The following is a 16,912-nucleotide window of genomic DNA, read 5'->3' on the forward strand; positions in this document are numbered from 1 at the left end:
CACACATTACCCGTCTTGTGCAATCATGTTTTGTTCATTTATGGAACATTGCCCACCTTAGAAATGTTGTGTCTCAAGCTGAGCTGGAACAGATTATTCATGCTTTTATTTTGTCACGTTGACTACTGTAATTCGCTGTTCCCTAGCCTCAGTAAGTCTTCACTGGACTGCCTACAAATGGTCCAGAATGCAGCTGCAAGGCTCCTTACAAGGCTTGTGGCTAAGTGGTCTCATGTAACACCCATTCTGTCCTCTTTTCATTGGCTTCCAATTCAGTTCAGACTGTGCATTTGAGGTTGTGGCACCCAAACTGTGGAGGTGTAGTGGCAGTGGACTCTGTTGGAACTTTTAAGGAGAAGCTCAAGACCTATTGGTGCAGACTTGCTTTAAAGTAGTTTTATGTTATTGCTGTTTTTAGTTTCTGTATTTTTTTCTGTGTTCTTAAATTCCTGTACAGCACTTTGTGATTTTATCTTGAAAGGTGCTATACAAATAAACTTACTTACTTATTTAGTGTTTATAAAACAGGTAGCCGACATTTTTCAAGGGTGGTAATAAATTATGCAAACTTTCTAATATGTATTTGTCGTGGACATGAACGAGCGAAGCCCGTCAGCATCTCACCGTGTCATTTAGGTCCTTCAGATGTTTTTTGAGCAAATGCTTCAGGGGAGCATTAGCATGGCTAAAACCTTCCAGCTTCTGTGGGGGCTCCGACCCTCCAGACCCCCTAATTACAGCCATCTTAACCCCCTGTCACTTTAAGCATTTTTTTTAATGTTGATGTAAATTAATATTCAAACTTTTCAGCTAGTTGACAGTAGGACTATACAATATGGCTAAATTATCATATCTCAGTATTGTCATATCAATATGATATACAATATGACTATGATTTCACCCAAAGTGCAGCAACAGTGAAAATTAAACATTCTTAAACAAAACAGTTTCTACCAACAGTCTGACAGCATTTGGGTAGAAGCTGTTTTTCAGTCTGGATGTTTTTGCCCGGATGCTGCACAGCCTCCTTCCAGAGGGAAGGGGCGTGAACAGACTGTTGTGGGCTAGCTCAATCCAAGGCAGTTGGGTGGACCAGGTAGAGAGATGCTGAGAACACAAAATTCTAAGACACTTCTCTAACTCTTGATTAAATCTTTCGTTCTGACCATTAGCTTGGGGATGATAGCCGGACGTGAGACTGGAGGTGGCCCCGAGTAAGTGGCAGAACTCCCTCCAAAATCTGGAAACAAACTGCAGACCCCAGTCGGAGACAATATCCTGGGGAAAACCATGGAGATGAAATCCATGTGTTAACATAATCTCGGCAGTTTCTTTGGCAGAAGGCAATCTGGGCAAAGGCACAAAATGACACATTTTGGATAATCTGTCCACCACAGCGTGAGGGGAGAAGACCAGTGACAAAGTCCATAGTAATATGAGTCCATGGCTGTTTGGGAATTGAGAGAGGCAGTAATCAGCCCGAAGGAGGGCATGACGAGGACTTATGCATAGCACAGATATGACAGGCATTAACATATTCCGTAACACCTGCAACCATATGTGGCCACCAAAGTTGTTGTTGAACTACATAAGGTTTTTTTTTTATTCCTGGATGACAAGAAAACCCACTCAATTACACCCCCCCCCCCCCCCCCCCCCCCCCCCCAAGGGCATCTGGTACAAATAACTTGCCCGGTGGACAGTCAGACGGCATGCAAACATGTCGTAATTCCACCTCCCTCGTAATGGCAGAGACAAAGCATGTTGCTGGGAGAATATTGCTGGGGTCAGAAGGAGTATCGGGCTTATCGTATTGCCTGGACAATGCATCGGGCTTCCCATTTTTTGAACCGGGCCGGTACGAGATGACAAAATTGAATCGGCTGAAAAAGATCACCCAACGGGCCTGACGAGCATTTGAGCGCTTGGCAGTGTGAAGATAAGCTAGGTTTTTATGATCTGTATACACGAAAAAAGGCAACTGTGTCCCCTTGAGCCACTCCTCCAAGGCCACTGTAAACGCCACCAGTTTGCAGTCGCCGATGGAGTAATTTTGTTCTGCCGCAGTCAACTTAGGGGACAGAAAGGCACATGGATGCAATTTCTTGTCATTGGGACTTATTTTTGACAGAATAGCTCCGACACCGATATCAGAAGCATCTACCTCGACCACGAACTACCGAGCGGGTTCAGGAAGGTGTAGCACAGGGGCAGTGGTAAAGCATTGCTTTAGGACCCTGAACGCCTCATCGCACTCAGACGTGCACTTGAACACCTGAAGTGACGAGTTTGTGTTATGGAGAAGTGCAACGATGGTACTGAAGTTCCTAATAAATTTGCGATAAAAGTTAGCAAATCCTAGAAATCTTTGAACATCCTTACGATTGTTGGGCACTGCCCACTCACGCACTGCGCCACCTTGTTCAGGTCCATTTGAATCTCTCCCTCTGAGATGACGAATCCCAGAAACGATACCGTGGCCCTGTGGAATTCGCATTTTTCTGCCTTGACAAAGAGGTCGTTATGGAATAGGGTCTGTAGAACAAAACAAACATGCTGGGTGTGAGTGTGTAGGTCAGGAGAGAAGATCAGGATGTCATCCAAGTAAACAAAATCGAATTTATTCAGGTACTCTTGGCAACACGTCGTTTACTAAGTTTTGGAAGACTGCTGGGGCATTTGTGAGCCCAAAGGCATCACCAGATACTCATAGTGCCCAGTTGGGGTGTTGAAAGCAGTCTTCCATTCATCTCCTTCTTTAATTCTGACCAAATGGTAGCATTACGAAGATCCAATTTAGTAAACACTTTAGCGCCCTCTAACAGCTCAAAAGCTGATGAAATCAGTGGCAGAGGATAGTGATTTTTAACTGTGATGTCATGTAAACCACGATAGTCAATACAAGGACGAAGTGACTTATCTTTCTTTTCAACGAAAAAGAACCCTGCTCCAGCGGGGGATGACGAGGGATGAATCAAACCAGCATCCAGTGATTCCTGGATGTACGTATTCATTGCTGCTCGTTCTCGAGCTGAAAGAGAAAAAAATATTCCCCGCGGAGGGGTCGCCCCATGGAGAAGATCGATGGTCATAATGACGATGCGGAGGTAGTGACTTAGCCTTAGCTTTGCTGATGGACTAGCGCTAGATCATGGTAACAGGCGGGCAGTGGTGGGCACAGTTCCGATAATCCGATAACCGATAATTATCAAAGATAAAGTTTTCATTATCAGTTCATCTTTTCAGATAACTTTGAAAACATTATCGGACTAATTATCTTCTGATAAATTTTTGTCCAATAATTTTTAGACCGTTAATGTGGTAAACAAAAGTGAACAGATGTGTAGTTGTACCCTCTGCAACAGAGGAAAGCTGCTTCTAGAAGAAACTGCTCTATCTTCTGCAGGCAAAGGAGAACTGGTCACCAAAAGAAAAAAAAAAACTGATTTCTTTTAATCCCATATGGATATGTGGCCAATATCACCCAAGTCATCCAGAGGCATACATTTTTAACTTATGGTTCAAATTTTAACCAAATTTATTTTGGACAAGTTATTTAAATTAACGTCATGTCTGAAGTGAAAATATAAGATATATGTTTTAGTTTTAAAGTAATGCGCTAATTTTTAAGGTTTTAGTGTGGACATGCTATGCAAGTGCAATGTGGGTGATGGGGGGGGTGATTGTTTTGGCACGTTTTCAAGGTCTCTACTGCCATCTACTGGCCAGTAGTGTTCATGGCAGTATTAGCCCTGAAGCTGGACTGATATTATCAATCACTGTACTCGGTTCCACCTCAGCTGTACCACAGAAACCGCACGGTTGTAAAAGTTCAGAGCGCACGATTTATGTTCTCACACACATTGTACATTCAAAAACCACATGTCAGACTCGTGTTTCCAGAAGCAAAACGTAAACAGAAGCTCTTGATGGGAGGACATCAAAGTTAAAAAAATATATATATATTACAAGACAGGTCTGCGGTGTTTGCACAGGCACAGTGTGAGAGTTTGGACGCTTGTAGCACTTCAGCAGTGGGATACCCTTACGACGGCCGACCAGAATATCAAACAGGTTTGATTTTTATCTGACCATACGATCGGCGATCAGGAGGTGGTCGTGAGATGTTAAACACAGCTCGTTACTCCATGTATACTAACGATGCAGGACGTGTGATTAACCTGAAACTCTGTGCGATCCAAAAAATTCTTGCACAAATGAAAAATCAGCTGAAAAAGGGCCAAAAATCTCACTGGCACCAGGAGATCATGGCAGTGTTCTATTTATTTTGACACAGTTATATCAGACGGTTATCTATTTACAACTTGGCTTTTTTTTTTTTTTTGAAAATGCCTTTTTTACAAATAAAAAATGCCATATTTTACAAAAGCACATTATCTGTAAATACCAACACATGACACACCTCACATTAACGTGTTGGTTTACATAGAATGAATCAACCAATCAGTGTTACCGGTGGCACATTTTACCCAGAATGCCATCTGTCTGTGTTTGTTACAAAACTTCAGAATTAGTGCATTATTCAACATTAAAAGATATATGTTACATCTTAACTTTGCACAAATGACAGAATTGACATTAATGGAGTTATTCTATCAGTATTCATTTTATTTATACACCAAACCATAACTCAGCACTGCTTTATTTTCCAAGACCTCGGCCTGACGGAGCGTTGTGATTGGGTAGAGAGTTGAGCTTTGTGGCTCCTTTCAGTTGCTTCTGTGCTGGAAACATTGTAGTAAATTGGAGCTTCCAGCAGGGGCAGGATGCTCAAGACAGAAGTGCTGACTCATTGTTTGGGTCTGTTGTTACTTTTGATGCTTCCAAAAGTGATTGTGGTGTTAAAATTCAAAATCAGCTTGTTAGTAGTTGCAAGTGTACAGGAGATAATACTGGAATTATCGGTTATTAGTTATCTGTAACTTCCGATACATTTTTGGGTGGTTTATCGTTTATCTTTATCGAAGATAACTTTTCAGTTATCTGATTATCTATATCAAGTTAATTATTTTTGGTTATCTGTGCCCACCACTGCAGGCGGTACGCCCTCCAGATCATAGTTACTACATTTGACTGAACCACGCATGCAGACAGGTAAGACTTTACACAAGAAGGTCCCTATGCTTCAATTTTACCCTGAGTCCAGTCTAGGCTAGGTTTGTGGCATTGTAACCAGGGTGCCCCAGAATCACAGAGTGAGTTATTATCAAATACATGAAAGCTAATTAGTTCAGAATGATTGCCGGAATTGCCATGCGAACTGATTGTGAGCGATGCACAATTTGTCCTAATTCGCGGGCCGTCCACAGCATGGACCACCAGGGTACGTGAAAGCTGATAAAAACTTAAGATGGAGGTACCTGGCAAGAGAAGATAGCATGAGATTAGAATCAGCCCATGAATCAATGAATACAGGACATTATGGTGGTATGGACAGACGAGAATGAGGCAGTTAATACATTCTGAGAGGACGTATTAGTTGAACTTTGACTCACCTGCACTACCGTTCTCGGCCACACTGGGGCACCCTTACTGGACAGAGGGTAACAACATGACCTGACTGACCACAATAAAACAAAGTCCTTCCGCTCGACGCCGCTCACGCTCCATCAGGGAGAGGCATGTCCCGCCACTTGCATGGGCTCCTCTGCAGTGCTGGGCAGACCTGTGCCGCCGGAGCAGCTCTAAGTGATGGTCGATCAGATGACGGGAGAAATCGCTGGCCAAGGGATGCTGACTATCTCGGCAAGGGCGGTCAGACAGACGGTGATCAGTCCAGATAGCTAATGCTATTAGTTCATTGAGGTCATTAGGCAGGTCTATCGCCACCAGCTGATCTTGAATTGATGTTGCTTAAGCCCCAGAAGAAGACATCTTGGAGCGCTGCCGGGTTCCACTCGCTCTTCGAGGCCAGGATGCGAAAATCTATGGTATAATCTGCCACCCAGCGGTTGCCTTGCTTTAACCTCAACAACTAGTGCGCTGCCTCGCGCCCCGGGGAGATGTGCTGGAATACCTGCCTCTAGAGCGTGAGTGAAGGCCGCCAGGGAGGAGCAAGATAGTGAACTGCGGCTCCACTCATTCGTAGCCCACGATGCTGCACGGCCGGTCAGGTGAGTCATGACGATGCTATCATTGCCCTTTCGGATGGAAACATTAACGCCATTAGTTCAAAGTGTAGTTCACATTGTGTTAATGAATGGCTTGACGTCCCCGGACCCTCCAGAAAAATGCTCAGGCCGTAAGAGTTGAATACAGACCTTGGGTATGGAAGCCGGTGGGGGCAGTCGATGTTCCCGGAAGTGGTGTGGTGGCAGGAGCCATACTGGTCATAGCCTGATGCTTTATGGAAGCAAGTAGTTGCTGCATTTTGAGAGCTCACTGAGGCCATGAAGGAATCCTGCCACTTGGCTAACTCACTGATTTCAGAGTTCAGAGCGGCTAGCTAGTCCTCTTGCTAAGCGAGCTGCCGACTGTGGTGGCATACCACCAGCTGGAAGGCGTCTGCATCTGCTGTGTCCATAGTTGGCCAGATTGAACTATCAGGTTGATAGTCAAGACAGGCTGGACACAAATGCAGGATGCAGGTACACAGCTCAGTGGAGCAAAAGTGTTTACTCGGTTAACAAGCTGGAGTCGGGTACAGAGAAAGGCAGTCCAAAAAGAGCAACAGTAACAAAAAATCAGGCTTAAGCGTGGTCAAAGTACACAGGCAGGTAGTCAGAAGCACAATGAGGCAACAAAGCAAGGCAAGGAAATACAAGATACTGAGCTGGAAAGAGGCACAAGGTGCTACAATCTGGTGAGGGAGTAAGGCACAATGGGGAGCTTAATACACCCAGGTGATGAGGTGCAGATAGAGAACTATGGAGCTAAATCAAGGCCAAAAGTTTTGTAATCTGAAATAATAAAAGATTGAAAAAATAAATTTTTAAACTGAAAATTCAATGTTTGTTCTTGAATTTTATAATCATTTAAAAGTATTATTAAAATACAAATAAGTGTAAGATATATATTTTTTCAGTTTAAATAATTTTGATTCAGCTCTGGAATTATTTTGATCAAATAATTTATTTCATTCATATTTCTTATTTTCACCTTCAGATCTTTTTTTTCATTTTCAGTTCTTATTTTTTCAGTTTCAAACTTTTGGCCCTGTGGTGTTAAAACTCAAAATCAGCTTGTTAGTAGTTGCAAGTGTGCCGGAGACAACACTGGAATTTATCGGTTATTGGTTATCTGTATCTTCCGATACATTTTTGGGTGGTTTAATTGTTTATTGTTGTATTATTGTTTTAGCTTTATCAAAGATAACTTTTCAGTTATCGATTATCTGTTATCGAAGTTAATTTTTGGTTATCTGTGCCCACCATTGGGAGATTCTATTACCCGCAAAGTCAGGTTACAGATGTTGGGTGACGTTAAATGTATTCCTGGGGCCAGAGCTCCCAACTTGCATCCTATCTTAGGGTGCTGACGCTGCAGAAGGGAAGACAGACTAAGGAACATGACATGAGATATAGGGACATATTGGACATAGGGAGGACTTGTGACCTTGCCAGAAAGATGTGTCAGCATCGATTAATAGTCTCTGGTCCCCTCCCCTACTGGGCTACTGATAAGATAAGAAGAAGATACGAAAGCCTTTATTCATCCCTCAATGGGGAAATTTCAGTGTCACATCGCAGCATAGAACAGTAGGAATAGAAGGGCCATGCAACAAAAACAACAAGCATCTCTCAAAAACAAGAAACCAAAAAAAAAGCACTGAGTGCCGGGTAAAGCTGAGGCTACCGTTGTTCAGTTCAATGCTGCACTGTTGGGATGATATACACCGTCGGGTGTGAGAGTGATCAGGTAAAATGACTTCCAGCGTGAAATGTACGACGTTACTCTGATATTTACACTATGTGTCGATCTGGTACTGCTGGGCGAGGAGCAAAAACAGTTAGAAGTGGGTGCGGTGCACCCAGCAGCACGTATGGTGGGAAACCACTTCCACCTCTCGTCGAAAAAAGAAACGGAATATCCAACTCACACAATCAAACAGATATTCACAGTCAGCTGAGAAAATTACCTCCTTGGTAGAGCGATATCTCGGCAGAGAAGTGGAGATGACGTCCTGCAGATATACCGCTGCAGATCAGATGATGGGTGACAGCTGTCACCTACGACAGCTGTCACCCCGGCTGCTCCTGTGAGATGGCAGCGCCCTCTGGTGCCTGGAGCCCGCACTCCAGGCAGGGTGCCCTCTGGTGGTGGTGGGCCAGCAGTACCTCCTCTTCAGCGGCCCCACAACAGGACCCCCCCCCTCAACGGGCGCCTCCTTGGCGCCCGACCAGGCTTGTCGCGGGTGGCGGCGGTAGAAATCGGCCAGGAGGGCCGGGTCCAGGATGAAACTCCTCTTCACCCCAGGAGCGTTCTTCGGGGCCGTACCCCTCCCAGTCCACCAAATACTGGAAGCCCCGGCCCATCCTTCGGACATCCAAAAGCCGGCGCACAGTCCAAGCCGGCTCGCCATCGATGATCCGGGCAGGCGGTGGTGCCGGACCCGGGAGTACAGAGGGGTGAGGTGTGATGAGGCTTATCCTGGACACATGGAAAACGGGATGGATCCGCAGTGAGGCCGGAAGCTGAAGCCTCACTGCGGCTGGACTGATGACCTTGAGGATCTTAAACGGACCGATATACCGTTCCTGCAATTTAGGGGAGACCACTTGGAGGGAATGTCCTTAGTTGACAAACCACACTTCCTGCCCTGGCCGATACGTAGGGGCCGGGGTCCGCCGCGGTCTGCATGGGGCCTTCGTCCTCATCCGGGCCCTCAGCAAAGCAGAACGGGCGGCACGCCACACCCGACGGCACTTCCGCAGGTGGGCCTGGACCGAGGGGCACACCGACCTCTCCCTCAACCACCGGAAACAAAGGAGGCTGGTACCCCAGACACACCTCGAAAGGGGAGAGGCCGGTGGCTGACGACACCTGGCTGTTATGGGCATACTCGATCCAGGCCAAATGGGAACTCCAGGCCGGCCGTAGTGCGCGGAGCCGTCACGCAACGCAGGGCCTGTTCCACCTCTTGATTGGCCCGTTCTGCTTGCCCGTTGGTCTGGGGATGATACCCGGATGAGAGACTCACCGTGGCTCCCAGTTCCCGGCAGAAGCCTTCCTCCAGACTTGCGAGGAGAACTGGGGACCGCGATCGGAGACAATGTCTGTTGGGAATCCCATGCAGCCGGATGACGTGGTGGACCAGGAGGTCCGCTGTCTCCTGGGCCGTCGGGAGCTTCAGGAGGGCCACGAAGTGGGCCGCCTTGGAGAATCGGTCCACTATCGTGAGGATGGTGGTGTTGCCCTGGGACCGGCGAGAGGCCCGTGACAAAATCCAGGCAATGGGGACCAGGGGCGATGAGGCACGGGCAGCGGCTGGAGCAAGTCCCGAAGCCCTGCGATGATCAGCATTGTCCCTGGCGCAGGTGGTGCAGGCCTGGATATAATCCCGGACGTTGGCCTCTAGGGACGCCCACCAGAAGCGCTGCCGGACAACTGCCACGGTTCTTCGCACCCCTGGATGACAGGAGAGCTTGGAGCCATGACAGAAGTCCAGGACTGCAAGCCCTAGCCTCTGGTGGGAGTGTAGAGTCTGTTCTTCGGCCAGTTCTGGGGTCCGGGCTTGGGCCAGGGCCTCCCGGATGGTTCTCTCTACGTCCCAGGTGAGGGTGGGCCACGATAGTGGACTCTGGGATGATGGGTTCCGGTGGATTCCGACAACTCCGCTTTGACTTCATCTTTCATGTACCCGGGACAAGGCATCCGATCTCTGGTTTTTGGTCCCGGGACGGTAGGTGATCCGGAAGTCAAAAAGGCCAAAGAACAGTGACCGCGGGCTTGCCTGGGGTTCAGCCGCTTGGCGGTCCTGATATACCTCCAGGTTCCGGTGGTCAGTGAAAACCGTGAATGGCACGGACGTTCCCTCCAACAGATGTCTCCACTCTTCAAGAAGCTCTTTCACGCAAGGAGTTCTCGATAGCTGACGTCATAGTTCCGTTCGGCCGGGGGTCACCTGCGGGAAAAATAGGCACACGGGTGAAGGACCCTTATCGGTCTTCCCGCTCTGGGAAAGCAAGCTCCTATCCCTGAGTCCGAGGCGTCCACTTCAACCACTAACTGGCGACTAGGATCGGGCTGCACCAGAACGGGTTGCAGACGAGAGAGCGCCGTTTCAACTCCTTGAACGCGGCATCGCAACGATCCGACCAGGTGTGAAGGGGACTTTTGGTGATGTCAGGGCCTGTCAGGGGCTAACTACCTGACTGTAGCCCTTAATGAACCTCCGTAGAAATTCGCAAAGCCGAAGAACTGTTGCAGCTTCTACGGCTGGTGGGTTGGGGCCGTCTCTCACCGCCGCGACCTTGGCAGGATCAGGAGCGACGGAGTTAGGGGAGATGATAAACCCCAGGAAGGACAAAGAAGTGCGGTGGAACTCGCACTTCTCGCCCTTCACAAACAGCCGGTTCTCCAACAACCGCTGCAGGACCTGACGTACATGCCGGACATGGGTCTCAGGATCCGGAGAAAAGATGAGTATGTCGTCCCAGATATACGAAGACGAATCAGTGCAGGAAATCCCGCAAGGACATCGTTAACCAAAGCTTGGACGTCGCGGGGGCGTTTTGTAAGACTCGAACGGCATGACCAGGTACTCAAGGACCTAAGGGGGTGTTAAATGCCGTCTTCCACTCGTCTCCCTTCCGGATCCAAACCAGGTGATACGCATTTCTAAGATCTCGCTTAGTGAACATTTGGGCTCCATGCAGGGGCTGTGAACACTGAATCCAACAGGGCAATGGGTATCGGTTACGAACCGTGATTTCGTTCAGCCCCCTGTAATCAATGCATGGACGTAGTCCGCCATCCTTTTTTCCCCAAAAAAGAAACCTGCACCCATCGGGGAAGTGGAAATTCCGGATCAACCCGGCAGCTAAAGAGTCCCGGATGTAGGTCTCCATTGATTCGCGCTCAGGTCGTGAGAGGTTGTACAGCCTGCTGGACGGAAACTCAACGCCGGAACCAAATCAATGGCACAATCGTACGGCGGTGCGGGGGGAAGGGTGAGCGCCAGATCCTTGCCTGAACACGTCCACAAGGTCATGGTACTCCACCGGCACCGTCCTGAGATTGGGCGGGACTCTGACCTCCTCCTTAGCCTGGGAACCGGGAGGAACCGAGGACCTAAGCATACCCGATGGCAGGTCTCGCTCCACTGAACCACTACCCCAGACGGCCAATCGATCCGGGGATTGTGTTTTAACATCCAGGGAACCCGAGAATCACGCGGGAGGTGGCAGGAGTCACAAAAAACTCGATCTCCTCCCGGTGGTTCCCTGACACCACCAGAGTTACTGGAGGTGTCTTATGTGTGATTAAAGGGATTAGGGAGCCATCTAGTGCCCGTACTTGCACAGGTGAAGTACATGCCACCAGAGGGAGCCCTGCCTCCCTGGCCCATTTGCTGTCTAGCAAATTCCCCTCAGAGCCCGTGTCCACCAGTGCTGGGGCCTGAAGGGTTAAATCCTCATAAAGGATTGTAACTGGGACTCGTGTGGCAATATGGGTGTGTCCCACGTGAATGTCTCGGCCCACCCCTAGCCCAGTTTCTAGGGGCGGGCGTTGGTGTTTAACCGCTCGGGGCAGTCCCTCACCTGATGCTCTATCGAGCCACAAACAAAGCACGCTCCGCGGACCAGCCTCCTCTGTCTATCCGGGGGTCTAAATGTGGCCCTGCTCATGTCCATAGCTTCATCAGCAGGGGGAGCTGTTACCACACGGAGCGTAGGGGCCGTGGAGCGTGGGGAGGGCGGAGCTCGGTCGGAGCTGGAAGGGAGAGGGACGGTGCGTGCCCGGCCACGCCCTTCGTCTCGTTCCCGACGGCGTTCTTCTAACCGATTGTCTAATCGTATAACGAGATCAATAAGCCCATCTAAATCCTGCGGTTCGTCCTTAGCCACCAGGTGCTCCTTTAGAACCAACGACAGTCCGTTTACGAAGGCGGCACGGAGGGCAGTGCTATTCCAGCCGGACCTCGCAGCCGCGATGCGGAAGTCGACTGCATAAGCAGCTGCGCTCGGCGCCCCTGTCTCATTGACAGCAGCACGGCTGAAGTGGTCTCTCCTCTATTTGGGTGATCGAACCTGTTCTGAACTCCCTCACAAACCCTCATATGTCTGAAGGAGCTGTGAATTCTGCTCCAGAGCGCTGTAGCCCAAGCGCGTGCCTCACCGCGAAGCAGATTTATCACATAAGCTATCTTGCTGGCATCAGTCGCGTACATGACAGGACGTTGTGCGAAGACGAGCGAACACTGCATAAGGAAGTCCGCGCACGTCTCTACACAACCTCCGTACGGCTCTGGAGGGCTTATGTATGCTTCCGGGGAAGGTGGGAGGGGTCGTTGAACGACCTGTGGAACGTCACTGTTATGCACAGGGTCGATAGGAGGGAGAGCCGCAGCAGCGCCCTGAGGGCGCGCTTCCACCTGCGCGGCGAGAGCGCTCCACCCTGCGGTTAAGGAGGACGTTCTGCTCGGTCATAAGATCCAACCGAGCCGTGAAAGCGGTGAGGATTCGCTGCAACTCACCGATCATTCCTCCTGCGGACACCTGTGCGCCTGTTCTTCCATTGGCCATTCAACAGCCGGTTGACGCCCCTCGGGATCCATGACGTTTGGCCGAGATATCCTGTTGGGAAAGTGTAGGTACACGGACCCACAACAGGGGGCGCAAATGAATGGACAATGGAGGAAGTCAAATAACAACACTTTACTGTTGTGAATAAGCACAACAAACACAACGGATCACAAACAATAGACAAAGAAGTCAATTCACAAGAAAGTGTCACGTGGGCAGGCTCGAAGATAAGAGACGTCTGTCCAAAGCAGAACCCGGAACCACACGATTCCTCCGCCACCGAACCCCGGGATACCGGAAGCCGCCAAGTCCCGAACTCCCAGGTGGCCACTGCCTCCGCGTGTCGGATCTGGTACTGCTGGCGAGGAGCAAAAACAGTTAGAAGTGGGTGCGTGTGCACCAGCAGCACGTATGGTGGGGAACCACCTCCACCATTCGTCGAAAAAAAGAAACGGAATATCCAACTCACACAATCAACAGATATTCACAGTCAGCTGAGAAATTACCTCCTTGGTAGAGCGATATCTCGGCAGAGAAGTGGAGATGACGTCCTGCAGATATACCGCTGCGGATCAGATGATTGGTGACAGCAGTCACCTACGACAGCTGTCACCCGGCTACTCCTGTGAGATGGCAGCGCCCCACTGGTGCCTGGAGCCCGCACTCCAGGCAGGGTGCCCTCTGGTGGTGGTGGGCCAGCAGTACCTCCTCTTCAGCGGCCCACACAACAATTTCCTGCTTTTAAACTCAGATAAAACTGAAGTTATTGTACTTGGCCCCACAAATCTTAGAAACATGGTGTCTAACCAGATCCTTACTCTGGATGGCATTACCCTGACCTCTAGTAATACTGTGAGAAATCTTGGAGTCATTTTTGATCAGGATATGTCATTCAATGCGCATATTAAACAAATATGTAGGACTGCTTTTTTGCATTTGCGCAATATCTCTAAAATTAGAAAGGTCTTGTCTCAGAGTGATGCTGAAATCTAATTCATGCATTTATTTCCTCTAGGCTGGACTATTGTAATTCATTATTATCAGGTTGTCCTAAAAGTTCCCTGAAAAGCCTTCAGTTAATTCAAAATGCTGCAGCTAGAGTACTGACAGAGACTAGAAGGAGAGAGCATATCTCACCCATATTGGCCTCTCTTCATTGGCTTCCTGTTAATTCTAGAATAGAATTTAAAATTCTTCTTACTTATAAGGTTTTGAACAGGGGGTCGTTTTGACTGTTGGGGTTTTTACGTAATTATTGTATGGCCTTGCCTTACAATATAAAGCACCTTGGGGCAACTGTTTGTTGTGATTTGGCGCTATATAAATAAAACTGATTGATTGATTGATTAACATCTGGATCTGTTCCTAAATGTTTCAAGTCTGCAGTGATTAAACCATTGCTGAAGAAATCCATTCTCGACCCTAGTGTATTGAAAAATTATAGACCGATAACAAATCTATAATTTTGTTCTAAATCCTGGAAAAAGTGGTTTCGCGACAGCTCGTGGACTACCTCACTGAGAATAATCTTTTTGAGCCATTGCAGTCTTCTTTTAGAAAATATCACTCCACAGAGACAGCACGTACTAAAGTTGTGAATGATCTTTTGCGAGCAATGGACTTGGATACCACTACAGTCTTGGTGATGTTGGATCTTAGTGCTGTGTTTGATACTGTGGATCATCATATTTTACTCGACAGACTGGAGAATCAATTTGGGATTACGGGAACTGCCCTTGCATGGTTGACGTCATACCTGTGTAGTCGTTCTTACTGTGTGTTGTGCAATGGCACTTCTTCTGATCTTAGGGATATGAAGTTTGGGGTTCCGCAGGGATCCGTTTTAGGCCCTCTGCTTTTTTCCCTTTATGTAGCACCCCTTGGGAATATATTGCGGCGTTTTGGGATTGCCTTTCATTGCTATGCTGACGACACCCAATTGTACATGTTGATAACTGCTGGTAATCTCATTCACATAAAATCTTTGGAAGATTGCCTTGCATCAGTGAAAAGTTGGATGTCTAGTAACTCCCTACTTTTAAATTCTGATAAGACTGAAGTGATGGTTCTTGGTCCAGCGAGGTATCGGCATCAATTTGATCAGCTAGCACTTAGCTTAGGTTCGTGTGTTATACATCATATGGATAAAGTGAGGAATCTTGGGGTAATTTTTGATCCTATGTTGTCTTTTGACCTCCATATTAGAGACATTACGAGGACTGCTTTCTTCCATTTGCGAAATATAGCGAAGATTCCTCCCATCCTGTCTATGGCTGATGCTGACACTTTGATTCATGCATTTGTCTCTTCTTGATTGGACTATTGTCATGCTCTATTTTCTGGTTTACCGCAGTCCAGGATTAGGGGTCTTCAACTGGTTCAAAATGCTGCTGCTAGACTTTTGACACAAAGCAGAAAATTTGACCACATTACGCCCGTTTTGGCATCCCTACACTGGCTTCCAGTTGCTGCAAGATCGGATTTTAAGGTACTTCTTTAAGCGCCTTTGTGTTGATGTCTCACAGGATATGTTGTGACATGCCCACCTCGTCCACAATTTCTTGGATAGTCACACGACTGAAAAGCCACCGAAAGCCGTCTGAATCTTCCAAATGGTGGAAGAGCTGGGCATGTCACAACATGTCCTGTGAGGCTTCAACACAAAGGCGCTTTTGCTGCGCCATCAGCGTGGTGCTGATGATTTTCACTGCCACTCTATTCATGGCAAAATCTTCTGTCACAGTGGAACGTGCCGAAAAAGTGCTGATGTCCACCTCTTCCACAATTTCTCGGATAGTCACACGACGGTCCCACATCACCACAGCGTTCACTTTGGAAATGATCTGGTCATTTCACCACGTTGATGGCCGCCCGGAGCGTGACTCGCTCTCCATCATTGTGCGGCTGTCTTTAAACCGGTTGTACCGCTCCTTAATCTGTGTGATGCCCATAGGATCGTCACCGAAAGCCATCTTTCCACCTCGCTGTTGCCCAGTTTCTGGCAAAATTTGATGCAGTCGCGCTGCTCCAGTCTTTCCACCATTTCCTTGCAAAGAAAAAACTACGAGAGACTACACCCATCCTCACACAAAGGCTGCTTACAAGGGTTACAAATGACGCAACCAACAGAAAAAATGAAAAGTGAAAAAATGAAAAGAAAAAATTCACGCATGCGCACGAAGGTTCAAGGTTGGCTCATGCAAGCACAACGTGATTCAAATCCATCAGGTTTTTGAAAAAAAATAAAAACGTCGGATACTTTTCTAACAGACCTCGTATATATATATATATATATATATATATATATATATATATATATATATATATATATATATATATATATATAGCTCTGGAACAAACAGCACAAACAAGTGTTAAGATCAACAGGCAGGGAGTTCTAGAGCAAACTTCACTTTCTCTCATAATGACATGAACAGGAAGTGATCACGGCTCACAGCAATTCCCATTGAAAATAACAGAGAAACAACCCGAGCTCCTCGCATGTTTACATAAAACAGATGCAATAATAATGTCTAAAACCCAGATAATATATTCACGAGAGTTTTACACACAATATACAAAGAGGTTTGTGTTGAGATTTTAATGCTGTTGTCTGTGTGCAGCAGTTACGTTGCATCATTATCAAGGTGTCTCAATACATTTCTCAATGTCACTGCAGAGTGGGGAACTCTCTGAGGTTTTGCGGGATTTAAAAAAACATCAATAGGGCAAACTGAAATTGATGGACTGATGTTGCAGAGAATATTCAAGTCGAACCCTCACTGAACAAGTCACTATTGTTATAATGAGCCAGCTAGCTGTTGGCCTTGTTATTTCTACCCAGTTCTTTTATGTAAGATTCTGCCCCTTACCAAAAACCAAACCATGGTATTCCTCATTTTGAGTTTATTCAAGATCGTGTTAGAAACCAGGCCTGGGACCCTCACAGACAGTGTCCATCTTGTGAAAGGCCCTTAAAATGAGTCATACAACACTTTTTATACCTTGTGGGTGTTAACATGGGTGTGGTTTAGTCTCATATTTCTAATGTTACTGGCTCTCACCAACAGGGGGAGCTCTCCCTGTATCTGAAACTTGGACAGATGATAGAGTCAAACTTAACATATTTCTCTGAACTTCCAAACAAATAACACAAATACTTAATAGCTAACATAAAACAAAGAATTAGCACAGATATTATCTAA

This window comes from Thalassophryne amazonica, chromosome 21 (assembly GCF_902500255.1).
Source record: "Thalassophryne amazonica chromosome 21, fThaAma1.1, whole genome shotgun sequence".
NCBI lineage: Eukaryota > Metazoa > Chordata > Actinopteri > Batrachoidiformes > Batrachoididae > Thalassophryne > Thalassophryne amazonica.